The sequence below is a fragment of the Anarhichas minor genome, unplaced genomic scaffold (assembly GCF_050575085.1).
Source record: "Anarhichas minor isolate MPS153535 unplaced genomic scaffold, ASM5057508v1 ptg000032l, whole genome shotgun sequence".
In the NCBI taxonomy this organism is placed as follows: domain Eukaryota; kingdom Metazoa; phylum Chordata; class Actinopteri; order Perciformes; family Anarhichadidae; genus Anarhichas; species Anarhichas minor.
The window spans coordinates 1848429-1862368 of record NW_027466478.1 but is presented as its reverse complement, the minus strand read 5'-3'; the positions used below and the strand labels follow the sequence as shown (position 1 = coordinate 1862368).

Here is a 13940-nt window from a genome sequence, read left to right as displayed (position 1 = left end):
TGAGTGAAGACAAATCCAGAAAGTCGTCGAGCTATTTGGGTTGTTAGCTAATGCTAACTAGCAGCTAAGCTAAAGCTAAGTAGCAGCAAGATGCCTCCCTTCTCCACGGACGACTACTACAAACTCCTGCAGAAGATTGCAGTCTTGGAAACAAAAATCCACCGACTAGAAGTAAACGTGGAGGTAAATGGACTGTGTGGGAATGATACCACTTTACCATGGACTCAAAACACTGGACAAACGCAAGCTAAGACACAGCTAACTAGCACAACCAGGCCTACCAAGAAACAGGAGGAGAGAGCAGATAATGAATCTTCAAATGGTAGTCCTCCCTGGAACTCTCGGTGCAAAGCCGAAGAGAAAATATGTGGGAGGACGACTAACAGGCAGAGCCCAGCGCCCTGAGATTTGTGATGCGACTGGCTGGCCTGCACTACCACACAGGCAGAACTCCTCCTCAACCCCTGCACTCAGACGGACAAAGCCAAGGACAGCTGAGAAAAGTAAAACCTGCAAAAAACCTCCACAACAACCAAGCCTACAACTTCAAAACAGATTTGCTCCATTGTCGCAGGATCCTAAATCTCCATCTGATGACCTGGATAAGCAGCTATCTCCTCAAAGCAGAGTAAGAACAGAGTAAATGTGAGAGTAAAAGGCCGCAGGCAAAGCTAGTGACTGGGCCTGAGACTCTGATTGTTGGTGACTATGCTGTAAAAGATGTCAGAACACTGTGCAGCAAGAATACCAAAATACTCTGCTTTCCGAAAGATATGGTCTCTAACATGAGACAAAATCCTGGACATCGTGGCTGACTATCCCACGGTGAAAAACATCATCGTGCATACAGGAAGCTGTGATATTGTGAAACAACAGTCTGAAGTTCTGAAGCGAGACTTCATTGATCTGTTAAACACAGTCAGCTCTGTCAAGGCTGAGGTGTTTATCAGTGGCCCTCTTCCACCAGTCAGAGGAGGAGATGAAGGATTCAGCAGGCTGTTTGCACTGAACAAATGGCTGTCAACTGCATGTACTGGCCATTCAGTACATTTTATCAACAATTTCTACCTTTTCTGGGAGCGCAGACATCTTTTTAAGGCACATGGAGTTTGCTTGAACAAGTCGGGGGTAAAACTGTTTACCTCTAACCTATTTGTCTCCCTGCGTCATCCGTCTGTTCCTACTGCCAAGGACAAGACACAAGAGGAGTCTAAACAAGAGATAATCACACAGCATCGCCATGGAGACCTTACGGGAAGGATGCCCCCGCCTAGCGACAGCCAAAAGGAGGAGTCTCCAACCTCATCATCAGGGACCGCCTCCGATCTCCCACTTTCCCCACCCTTCCGAGATGAGGAGTCTTTACCTCCCTCCCCAGCACCTACTTCGACCCCCCCCAAACTCCATCCAGGTCCCTTTCCTCTTTCATACTCTCCCCATCCTCCCCCCACCTGGAGTTCACTGACCACATGAAAGAGCTGGTCATTGCTGGAACCAAACACACTCCTCGCCCCACTCCTCGACGGCTCCACAACCATCCTCTGACTCCCCTACCTGATAAAGGCAATAATTGATATCTTCTGGGTCCAGGCTACAAGGGTAATGACACCAATGACTCTCTCCAGGAAAAGTCGGGGCCCTGTATGCAGCTAGCCTTCTCAATTCCTGACCTGATAGTTTATAGAAAAAGAAAAGTGAGGCTGCGAAGAAATAATCGTAAACCTGCAAACTTATCAAACTTAACATACATTCCTCGTCAGCCTGTCCAAATAAATTGGGCAAAGAAAGCTTTAACCACATTAAACTTAGCTTTATTAAATGTCAGGTCTCTGTCAGGAAAAACATTTTTAATCTGATTTTATTGTTAGGCACAAACTAGATATTTTGTTTTTAACTGAAACATGGTTAAATCCAGATAACAGTGCAGCTGTTCTTATTGAATCAACACCTCACAACTTCAGTTTCATGAGTGAAACAAGAGCGCATAAGAAAGGAGGTGGAGTTGCTATTTTATTTAATGATTCTCTTCAATGCAAGCAGATGTCCTTTGGTCATTTTAGTTCTTTTGAATATGTGGCTCTGAATTCCACTCAAGCTTTATTCCTAAACATTTACAGACCGCCTAAATACTGTGCAACCTTCTTTGATGAGTTTACTGAACTGCTGTCTATAATCTGTATTGATTTTGACTGTGTTGTTATTGTTGGCGATTTAAATATCCATGTTGAGAATCCCCAGGACAGAGGGTCTAGAGAACTATGTGGTGTCCTTGATAACTATGATCTGACTCAGCATGTGACAGGATCCACACACAACAGGGGGCACACTCTGGACCTAATCATCACCAAAGGCGTAAACATTTCCAAGGTCGCTGTGACTGATGTTGCACTCTCTGATCATTTCTGTGTTTTCTTTGAGAGTGCAATCTCCTTGCACATAAATGTCCAAACCAAGGTTGTGACGAAGACAGCATCTCTGAAAACACCAGTGAACTATTTATTCAGAAGTTCTCCTCCACACCAGCCCTCTCTTGCATCTCAGTCAATGAGCTTGTACATGGCTTCAATTCTAAAGTTAAAAATATTATTGATGCCATTGCACCCACTAAAGTGAAGGTTGTCTCCGGTAAGAAAAGATCTCCTTGGAGAAATGCTACGCTGGTCAAAATAGAGAAACGAGAGTGTCGGAAAGCTGAGCGCAGGTGGCGAAAAACTAATCTCCAGGTTCACTGTGACATCTATAAAGAGAGACTTCGCAATTATAATTTGGAACTTAGAAATGCAAGGCAGTCCTTCTTCTCTGACATCATAACCAAAAACAATAACAATACACGTGCCTTATTTGCTACCGTCGACAGGCTAACAAACCCTCCAGTGTCGGTAGCTGCTGAGCTCCAATCCACCCGGGCATGCAATCAATTTGCCTCCCTTTTTACTGACAAAATTCAGAAAATTAGACAAGCAGTCAGTGCCTCGACACCAACCACAGGACGTGTGTTGTCCACTTCTCTAAATAACATCCATTCAAATATGACACAATTTCATTCAATCGACCGTAGAAGCCTAGAAGACATTATACAACATCTGAAGTCATCCTCCTGCTGCTTGGATATTCTACCAACACACTTTTTCAAAAATATTTCAAACTGCATGACCACTGATCACAAATTGTAAACACATCCCTTCTCTCAGGTATCTTCCCACAAGCCCTAAAAACTGCAGTTATTAAACTGCTCCTAAAGAAGGCTAGTTTAGACTCCGCAACAATGAAAAATTATAGGCCAATATCAAACCTCCCATTTTTAAGTAAAATAATTGAAAAAGCGGTTTTCCAACAGCTGAACAAATTCTTGGCCGTAAATAACTGCTTTGATGTCTTCCAGTCAGGCTTTCGACAGCACCACAGTACAGAAACTGCTCTTGTTAAGGTTTTCAACGACATCCACTTAAACACAGACAATGGCAGAAGTTCAGTCTTAGTATTACTGGATCTCAGTGCTGCATTCGACACGGTCGACCATGCCATACTCCTAGAAAGACTAAAAATCTGGGTGGGACTTTCTGGCACAGCACTTAACTGGTTTGAATCCTACTTGAAGGACCGAGAATACTTTGTGTCTGTAGCTAATTACACATCAGAGCTGACTAAAATGACGTGGTGTTCCCCAAGGTTCAATACTGGGGACTCTTCTTTTCAACATCTACATGCTTCCACTAGCTCAGATTATGGAAAACAACAAAGTGTGTTATAATAATTATGCAGACGACACACAAATCTACATAACTATGTCACCAGGGGACTATAATCCCATAAAAGGGCTGGGTAACTGCATTGAACAAATCAACAACTGGATGTGCCAGAATTTTCTTCAATTAAACAAAGATAAAACAGAAGTAATTGTTTTTGGTACCAAGGACGAACGATTGAAAATCACCCCTCAGCTTCAATCACTGATGTTAAAACCCACAAACCAAGCCAGAAATCTGGGTGTAGTTATGGATTCAGACCTCAACCTGAACAGCCATATCAAGACAATTACAAAATCAGCCTACTATCACCTGAAGAATACATCAAGGATTAGAGGACTTATGTCTCAACAGGATTTGGAAAAACTTGTCCATGCATTTATCTTCAGCAGACTGGACTACTGTAATGGTGTGTTTACAGGTCTCTGTAAAAAGTCTGTCAGAAAGCTGCAGCTGATTCAGAACGCTGCAGCTCGAGTCCTCACTAAGACCAGGAGGGTGGATCACATTACTCCAGTTCTGAGGTCTTTGCACTGGCTTCCTGTCAAACAAAGAATTTACTTTAAAATCTGCTGTTGGTTTATAAAGCACTAAATGGTTTAGGGCCAAAATACATCTCTGATCTGCTGCTACCTTATGAACCATCCCGACCCCTTAGGTCGTCTGGGACCGGTCTACTTTCTATTCCCTGAGTCAGAACTAAACATGGAGAAGCAGCGTTCAGTTTTTCTGCTCCACATATCTGGAACAAAGTCCCAGAAGCTGCAGGTCTGCTGAGGCCCTCAGCTCCTTTAAATCAAGATTGAAGACTTTTCTGTTTGCTGCTGCCTTTAATTGAACCATATTCAATTAATATATTAATCAATTTCCTGCATTTCTGCATTTTACTACTGTATTTTATTTCTTACAGTTTTTATTGTTTCAATGAATGTTCTTAATTGTTCTTAAATCTCCTTTTCTTTTGCCTTATGTTTTGATGCTTTTAATGGTTTTATGTGAAGCACTTTGAATTACCTTGTTGTTGAAATGTGCTATACAAATAAACTTGCCTTGCCTTACTTCCAGCCTTTGTGTGTTCATGTGGGTATGTGTTCTGTGGGCAACTGTGGCTTAGTGAAGAGCAGGGCGTTCCTTCATTAAGGCGGTTCGATCGCTGGCTCCGCTGGTCGCATGTCAATCTGTCCTTGGGCAAGACACTTAACCCCAAAATAGCTGTGCCAGTGTGAATGTTAGTTAGTCCTGATGGTGGGCATGGTATAAAAGTACAGTCCATTTACCAACTATAATGACCTAATTGAGCTATTTCCTCTCTTTCATTGTCAGGCACATCTCAGGGTGAAAATTGTTTATTTCAACACACTGACCTGGATTAAATAAGGAACAGAGACTAGCAGCCTGCCAGGGCTCAACCCTGCAATCAATGTTCCATGTGACACATTACAGCAGATAATGGTGTTGGGACACACTGTTTTCCATCCGACAAACAAAGAGAGAACAGGGCAGAAAATGTAGTCCCTGTAGTTCCGATCAACTACTATTTTGGTGATACATACAGTGTGGTCTGTAAATTGAAGAAAAGGGTTCCCTAATTTGCTCAGTGTTCCAGCCCTCTATATATCTTAGCATAGCCCTGGGATTGTGCAGATATGCATTTATCTAAAGTAAGGTGAACAGAGGTTGCAGCTAAAAGGCCAAATTGGGGATACTTGTCATATGCGACATTCCACAAGAGAAAGTCCTTTATGATACTGTAACCAAGTGAAACTGACGGGGTGACACTATTGGGTCCGGCGGACCAGTAATGAGGTGCACGGGCCTGATTAGGTGAAAAGATGCACCTGCTGGCAATTCGCGGCCGTTGTCTTTCTCTCCGCCGTCACGAGCGGCTGTGTGTGACTCGGCTCTGTCTCCGCCGCCACAAGCGGGGGTGCCGAGTCCAACTACTTCCTCTCCCACAACAAGCATAGACGTAGCGTGACGCCGCATGAGAAGTTGCGTCGTTGGCGCAGTGTCTGGGAGGCATCCGTTACGGAGGGGACAGCGTGTGTTCGGGGGAGGTTGACTCGGGTAAATATATTTAGAGTGGAAGGGTTTTTCTTTATGGATGTCGTATGTTGGGAAATTGGGTATAATTAAGAAAGATGTAATGTTGTGTGGTTTTTAGAGCTTCCTGAGCAGCTTCCAATGGTAGCTGAGGGGGAATCCAAGTGGGGGTGGCTGGGTTGCTGAACATTCGGTGGGTGGAATTACAATCTTTTTGGGTTTGTTTTCTGTTTATTGGCAGTTGTTTGTGATTACTTATGTTTTTGTTTTCATTTCTTTTCTAGTTAGTGGGACGCTGCCTTGGTTTGTTGTTTTGTTTGTTTTGCTTTAAATTGTTTGAGGCCGATCTTAGTGCACGGTCTGTGAACTCCTCCTGCCCGCTAAACCAGCTGTCACTGGTTGCTTCACACAGTTAGATTGGTATTAATAAAAGATTTATATTTGTATAACACTGCTTCCTGTGTGGACGTGCCTTTACGGTGTTTTGAATCGGATTTCTGTGGTAACGGGGGTGCTACAGTTTGGCGCTGTGAGTAGGGTAAAATTAGGCAGTGACAGTTTGGTTGGGCCTAGTGCTGGAAGGGCAGGACTGGTGCGACGGCAATAGATTTTAGACCAAGGCAGTGGGTCTCACGAAGTCTACACAGCTACAAGAGCCGGGACAACATCAAATCCGGCCGGGGTCGTCAGCTGGCGTGGACGGTGCGAACGGTGAAGATGGAATATCTTCGAGAGGAGCTAGAGGCCCTGAAAGAGAGGGTGGTGTCAGACAAGGCAGCTATGTCGGCCTTAAAAGACATTAATGACTCCTTGAATGCACAGTTGCAACAACATGGGTCTCCTGTTGCATCCAGTGCCCCGTCTTCCCTACAACCGGAGGAAACATCAGGGGTAGTGGGGGATGGTGCTGCTGGTCCGAGGGGTAGAGAGCGTGTCATTTATGTACCAAAAGAAAAAAAGTGTCCGGTGTTTAATGGGGGGTCCTGTGCTGAGTTTTATGAGTGGTTGGATGAGATAAATGCAGTTTTGGGTTATCGTCATTTTGAGGATGCTGAGAAGGCTATGTACATTTATGACCATTTGGGAGGGGAAGCCAGACAGGAGATACGATATCGGTCTCAGAGCGAGAGGAGAGACCCTAGGCGCATTCTGGAGATTCTGAAGGAAGTATATGGACAGCCTGATTCACTGACCAGATTGCAAAAACTATTTTTCGACCGGAGGCAGCGAGAAAGGGAATCCGTCAGGGAGTATTCGCATGGGCTGATGGCTATTATTGATGATATTAATCATTGTGACATCAAGCAGGCCTGGTGTAGTGACTTTGCTTTACGTGATCAATTTGCAGAGAACGTTCGGGATTTAGCGCTCCGTAGAGAGCTAAAGAAGGTGATTCGGCAGAATAATAAAATCACTTTCTTTGCGTTACGCGAGGAGGCATTGACGTGGGAAGATGGGGAACCAGCGGGTGGTCAAAGTCGGCGGGTGACAAACTCATGTGAGATGGGAGCTGTGGAGTCCAATACAGTTGTTGCGGCTGCTCTCCCCGAACCTGACCCACTGCTGGTGGAGATTCTGCAAACTTTAAAGCAGCAGCAGGTCCAGGTTGAGAGCACGCTGAAGAAACAGCAGGCTCAGATTTTTGATTTGGCACAGAAAGTGTCTGATTTGTCAGGTCTAGGGATTAGCCGGCCGGGGGTACGTGGGGAGCAGCCAAGGTTTGACGCTGATGGTCAGCCTATCTGTTTTAAATGTCGGGTTGCGGGTCACATGGCGCGACAGTGTCGGGTAGGGGCTCCAAACAGAGGGGCAGCTCCGGTTTTGCGCCATGAGGTCTCCCGTGACAGGTTTGCCCATGTAGCTGAGCAGCAGGGAAACTCTCCCCCCCTGTGGTAATGAGTCCAGCTACAGGTGAGGTTCAGTCGGGCTCACACTTTGAAGTTCCAAAGGAGGAATATGAATGTTTGGTCGGCAAATGTCCAACTGTGGAAATTTTGTTGGGTGATGTGAAAGTTAAATGCCTCCTAGACACTGGGTCTAACGTGTCAACTATTACAGAGACATTTTTTGAGCAGCATTTTAGGCCAACTCTTAAAACCTGTGAGTGGCTTTCCCTGTCGTCGGCAAATGGGTTGGGCATTCCTTACCTGGGGTATTTCGAGAGGGATGTCGGTGCCTTGGGCAAGGTTGCAAACGGGAGGGGCATTCTGGTTGTTCGGGACCCTACGGACACCGCAACATTACATCGCAAAATAGCTGTTCCTTGCATATTGGGCATGAACGTAATCAAGCGGTTTTATGAAATGGAGCAGTTGGCATCAGATGCCGAGCAGGATTCGGCGTCTGATTCGGATGAAGTGTGGGGTTTGGCGTTTTCGGTTTGCCAGCAGGAGCAGGCTGTTTCACCTATAGGCTTTGCCTATTCCACCGTACCTTTCTGTGTTCCGGCTGGATCCATGTGTTTTGTACCTGTGTCAGTTCCATCTGGGCAGACTTTGTTAGGCTCATTTGTGTGTGTGGAGTCATTGGGGGCGGGGGAGGGGAGCCTCCCGGGGGAGTTACTCGTTTCCAATGCAGTGGTTCCAGTGGAGAATGGACAGGTTGCGGTGCCGGTGGTGAATGTAGGGCATGTGGATGCGAACATTGCATCTCAGACCTGCCTTTGCTCAATACATTCAGTGGAAGTGGTGTCGGGTGGTACTGCCCCTGTAGCCTTTGAACGAGTAGGGCCGCAGGAAGAGCGAGTCTTTTTGTGCGAACAGACTGGTGGGGTTGCGGAGCGGCAGCAGCTGCCCCCGGAGGTAGCCGCACAGGAATTTCCAGGGCTGACTGTTGAACAGGTACGGAAAGTGAGGCAGCTCCTGAGTAAACATTCTGGGGTCTTCGCAAAGTCAGACATGGATTTGGGGTTTACAAACGTGATAGAGCATGAGATTCCAGTTCTGGATGAAGCCCCGGTTAGGCAGCGCTACCGGCGTATACCCCCAAGTCAGTATGAGGAAGTCAAAACGCATATAGCACAGCTATTGCAGCAGGGCATTATCAGGGAAAGCAGTAGTCCCTACTCCTCCCCCTTGGTGATAGTGAGGAAGAAGGATGGGTCGCTAAGGCTCTGTGTGGATTACAGGCAGCTTAATGCGAGAACACGGCGAGATGCGTTCCCTCTTCCACGTATCGAAGAGTCCTTGGATGCTTTGAGCGGGGCAAGGTGGTTCACCACCCTGGATTTGGCGAGTGGTTACCATCAAGTGGGAGTGGCGGAGAAAGATTGCAGTAAGACTGCATTCTGCACTCCTTTTGGCTTGTATGAATTTACACGGATGCCGTTTGGGCTCTGTAATGCGCCAGGTACCTTTCAGCGGTTGATGGAACGAATTTTGGGGGATCAGAGGTTCCAGTCGCTCCTCCTGTATCTGGATGACATTGTGGTGTTTTCGTCTACCATTGAGCAGCACCTTGAGCGCCTAGATTTGGTGTTGTCCCGGCTGGGGCAGTTTAATCTCAAGGTCAAGTTGAGTAAGTGCTCATTCTTTCAGTCCGAAGTTGTTTACCTGGGACATGTCATTTCAGCTACTGGAGTGGCTACTGATCCGGAGAAGATTCGGGTGGTTGCAGAGTGGCGTCGACCGCAGAGTGTGGCAGAGTTGAAATCATTCCTGGGTTTCGCTAGTTTCTACAGGAGGTTTGTGAGAAACTTTGCTAAGTTGGCAGTCCCCCTCCACACTCTGTCCACACTGCTGTCAGCTAAAGGGGGGAGGAAAGCCTCTTCGTTCCTCGTGTTTGGCCAGTTGTGGGATGCAACCTGTGAAGATGCTTTTGAAACATTAAAACAAAAGTTAATTTCCGCTCCCGTGTTGGGGTATGCAGATTTTAGCAAGCCATTCTTCCTGGAGATTGACGCTAGCCATCAAGGGTTGGGGGCTGTTTTGTCGCAGGAGGGGGAGGGACAGCGACGGCCGGTTGCATACGCAAGTCGTGGCCTCCGGTCGTCGGAGCGGAATATGGAGAACTATAGTGCCATGAAACTGGAGCTGTTGGGGTTGAAGTGGGCTGTTACGGATAAATTTAAGGATTATCTGATTGGGAACAAGTTTACAGTGTTTACTGATAACAATCCGCTAAGCCATTTGAACACCGCAAAGCTTGGAGCTGTAGAACAGAGATGGGTGTCTGAACTTGCTCAGTTTGACTTTCAGTTGGTGTATCGGCCAGGTAGCCAGAATGCAGGGGCGGATGCTCTCTCTAGGCAGTATGCAGAGCAGAGGGGGACAGAGGGGGGAGGAGTGGCACAAAGTTTTCAGGACACACGTAGTGTTCTGTCCAAACCCCATCGAACGGCTCTGTGTCAGGAAACCAGTGCGAGCCCCCAGCAAGCTTCTATGTCTAGCTTTCCCTCATTTGACATGTCGGCCTTGGCTAGTCTGCAGCAGGTAGATTCCGTGATATCATCTTTTCGAACATACTGGGTGAGGGGTGTGAAACCTTGTAGGGACGAGAGGTTGCAGGAATGTGACAGAACAATTGGACTTTTGAGACAATGGGGAAGGATTGTGGAGCTGGGGGGTGTGCTATACCGGAGGCTGTGTGATCAGAAGGAGGGAGAGATTAAGCAGCTTTTGTTGCCAGCGGTATTACATCGAGAGGTGCTTGCTCGCATGCACACTGACCATGGGCACCAAGGGGTGGAAAGAACATTCAAGTTGGTTCGCAGTCGGTGCTATTGGCCGGGAATGTTTGCAGACATTGAGGCTTTCTGTAAGACTTGTGAACGGTGTATTGTTTCTAAAGCACCACAGCCAAGGGTGGTTGCAGCGTTGGGGAGTCTGTTGGCTTTTAGGCCGCTGGAAGTAGTTGCAATGGACTTCACCGTGCTGGAACCGTCGTCAGATGGACGAGAGAATGTCTTGGTTTTTACCGATGTGTTCTCCAAGTTTACGGTTGCGGTGCCAACCAAAGACCAGCGTGCAGTAACGGTCGCAAAGACCCTGGTGAAATATTGGATTCAGCCCTATGGGGTCCCTTCAAGGTTGCACTCTGACCAGGGGAAATGCTTTGAGGCTGGGGTTGTCCAGTGTCTCTGTGGGTTGTATGGGATGAAAAAAAGTCGAACAACCCCCTATCATGCTCAGGGGAACGGACAGTGTGAGCGTTTCAATAGGACTCTACATGATCTGTTGCGTACCCTGCGCCCGGAGCAGAAAAGGAGGTGGGTTGAGTACCTTCCGGAGCTGGTGTATGCTTATAACACCACTGAACATCAGAGTACTGGCTACTCGCCGTATTTTCTCATGTTCGGGAGGGCTCCAGTGGTTCCGCTGGATGTCTGGCTGGGACAGGATAGGGAGGATTTTGACGGTAATGTGCATGAGTGGGTTGAGGAGCATCAGAGGAGGTTGGGCTGTGCCTACGCTCGGGCTAGAAAGAACATGGAGCAGGCAGCAGAAGCTCGTAAAAGGTATGCAGGCACGCCTGTAGGTGATCATCCTTTGCAACCAGGCCAATTTGTGTATGTAAGGAATCGTCAGTTTTCAGGTAGGCATAAGATTCAGGATGTGTGGCTTCCCACCCCTCACCGAGTCATAGCTCAGCTGGGTGGTGACCTGGGTGGTGACCTGCCTGTGTATTCTGTTGTCCCGATTGATTTCTCAAAACCCCAACGCAATCTACATAGAAATGAGTTGCGCGTTTGTGGTCCAGGCGTACAGATGGATGGGCAGGAACCGGGGGACCGGGGAGTTGCTGGGTCCTCACTTCCTGAGGTGGAGTCCGATTCAGACGACTCTATGCTTGCGATGGTCTGGGCCGATGGGCCGGGGGCGCAGGGGAGCATTGTGAAGGGAAAGGGGGAAGGGGAAAGAGAGAGGGAAGTTGGTTTAGAAGGGCTGTCTCCCCCCCGTCCTACGGGGGCTACCCCCTCTGTGGGCGAGGAGGGACGGAGTGCAGGTGAGAGTACACATGCCCTGCATTCACCACGGACACTGCCATCACCTGTGCCTTCGCCATTACCTCCACTTCGGAGGTCCAAGCGTGCTACTGCGGGGGTTCATTCTAACCCGCACCGGCTGCCGAGGTCTGCGGTAAGCCATCTAAGGGGGAAGGTTGATGTGGGATCTGGAGGGGACATATGCCATCAGTGGGACACTGATTGATTAAGGGGGGGTGGATGTAACCAAGTGAAACTGACGGGGTGACACTATTGGGTCCGGCGGACCAGTAATGAGGTGCACGGGCCTGATTAGGTGAAAAGATGCACCTGCTGGCAATTCGCGGCCGTTGTCTTTCTCTCCGCCGTCACGAGCGGCTGTGTGTGACTCGGCTCTGTCTCCGCCGCCACAAGCGGGGGTGCCGAGTCCAACTACTTCCTCTCCCACAACAAGCATAGACGTAGCGTGACGCCGCATGAGAAGTTGCGTCGTTGGCGCAGTGTCTGGGAGGCATCCGTTACGGAGGGGACAGCGTGTGTTCGGGGGAGGTTGACTCGGGTAAATATATTTAGAGTGGAAGGGTTTTTCTTTATGGATGTCGTATGTTGGGAAATTGGGTATAATTAAGAAAGATGTAATGTTGTGTGGTTTTTAGAGCTTCCTGAGCAGCTTCCAATGGTAGCTGAGGGGGAATCCAAGTGGGGGTGGCTGGGTTGCTGAACATTCGGTGGGTGGAATTACAATCTTTTTGGGTTTGTTTTCTGTTTATTGGCAGTTGTTTGTGATTACTTATGTTTTTGTTTTCATTTCTTTTCTAGTTAGTGGGACGCTGCCTTGGTTTGTTGTTTTGTTTGTTTTGCTTTAAATTGTTTGAGGCCGATCTTAGTGCACGGTCTGTGAACTCCTCCTGCCCGCTAAACCAGCTGTCACTGGTTGCTTCACACAGTTAGATTGGTATTAATAAAAGATTTATATTTGTATAACACTGCTTCCTGTGTGGACGTGCCTTTACGGTGTTTTGAATCGGATTTCTGTGGTAACGGGGGTGCTACAATACTGAAGTGAAACGTTTGACGAATGCTCAAGTGATTTTCACAAACCAACGTTACACAAGTGTAAAAATGCAATTACTGAACTCTTGATAAAAGAAACAATGCTGGGACTGAAATGTTCCTAAGTTCTTTAAATGTCTGACAGACATTGAAACGTCTTTTAAGACCATAAAAAAAATGAAAGTAACTGTCCTGAGCGACTTTTTTGAAGAAAATCTTTGAAACTATGTTTACTTTCACAAAATCAACTTTTGGCCTCCTCTCTGCCTGAAACGTCTTTTAAGACCATAAAAAAATGAAAATGCATCTCTAGGCAGTAAAGTGCTGAAAGCTGCAGATATTGATTAAAATGACATCAGACTGTGAAATCAACTGTCCCGAGGCACTTCTTTGAAGAAATTCTTTGAAACTATGTTTAAGTTCACAAAATCAACTTTTGGCCTCCTCTCTGCCTGAAACGTCTTTTAAGACCATAATAAAATGAAAATGCATCTCTAGGCAGTAAAGTGCTGAAAGCTGCAGATATTGATTAAAATGACATCAGTGTGTGAAAGTAACTGTCCTGAGCGACTTTTCTGAAGAAAATCTTTGAAACTATGTTTACGTTCACAAAATCAACTTTTGGCCTCCTCTCTGCCTGAAACGTATTTTAAGACCATAAAAAATGAAAATGCATCTCTAGGCAGTAAATTGCTGAAAGCTGCAGATATTCATGAAAATGACATCAGACTGTGAAATCAACTGTCCCGAGGCACTTCTTTGAAGAAAATCTTTGAAACTATGTTTACTTTCACAAAATCAACTTTTGGCCTCCTCTCTGCCTGAAACGTCTTTTAAGACCATAATAAAATGAAAATGCATCACCTAGGCAGTACAGTGCTGAAAGCTGCAGATATTGATTAAAATGACAGTGTGTGAAAGTAACTGTCCTGAGCGACTTTTCTGAAGAAAATCTTTGAAACTGTTTACTTTCACAAAATCAACTTTTGGCCTCCTCTCTGCCTGAAACGTCTTTTAAGACCATAAAAAATGAAAATGCATCTCTAGGCAGGAAAGTGCTGAAAGCTGCAGATATTCATGAAAAATGTTAGCACTATAAAACGAAAACTAAGAGTTGACTATGAAGGGTTACTCAGAGACTTTGAAGAGAAAAACTATGCTCTGAAACAGTTCCT

General features: G+C 46.6%; 1 long non-coding RNA gene across 1 annotated transcript; it reads left to right on the top strand.

Annotated features, from left to right (window-relative positions):
- The first annotated feature begins 11948 nt into the window (after positions 1-11948).
- LOC142964819 (uncharacterized) lies at positions 11949-12696 on the top strand. Its single transcript, XR_012957581.1, has 2 exons — positions 11949-12271; positions 12369-12696. It is a non-coding gene; the product is annotated as an uncharacterized LOC142964819 (long non-coding RNA).
- The last annotated feature ends 1244 nt before the right edge of the window (positions 12697-13940 follow it).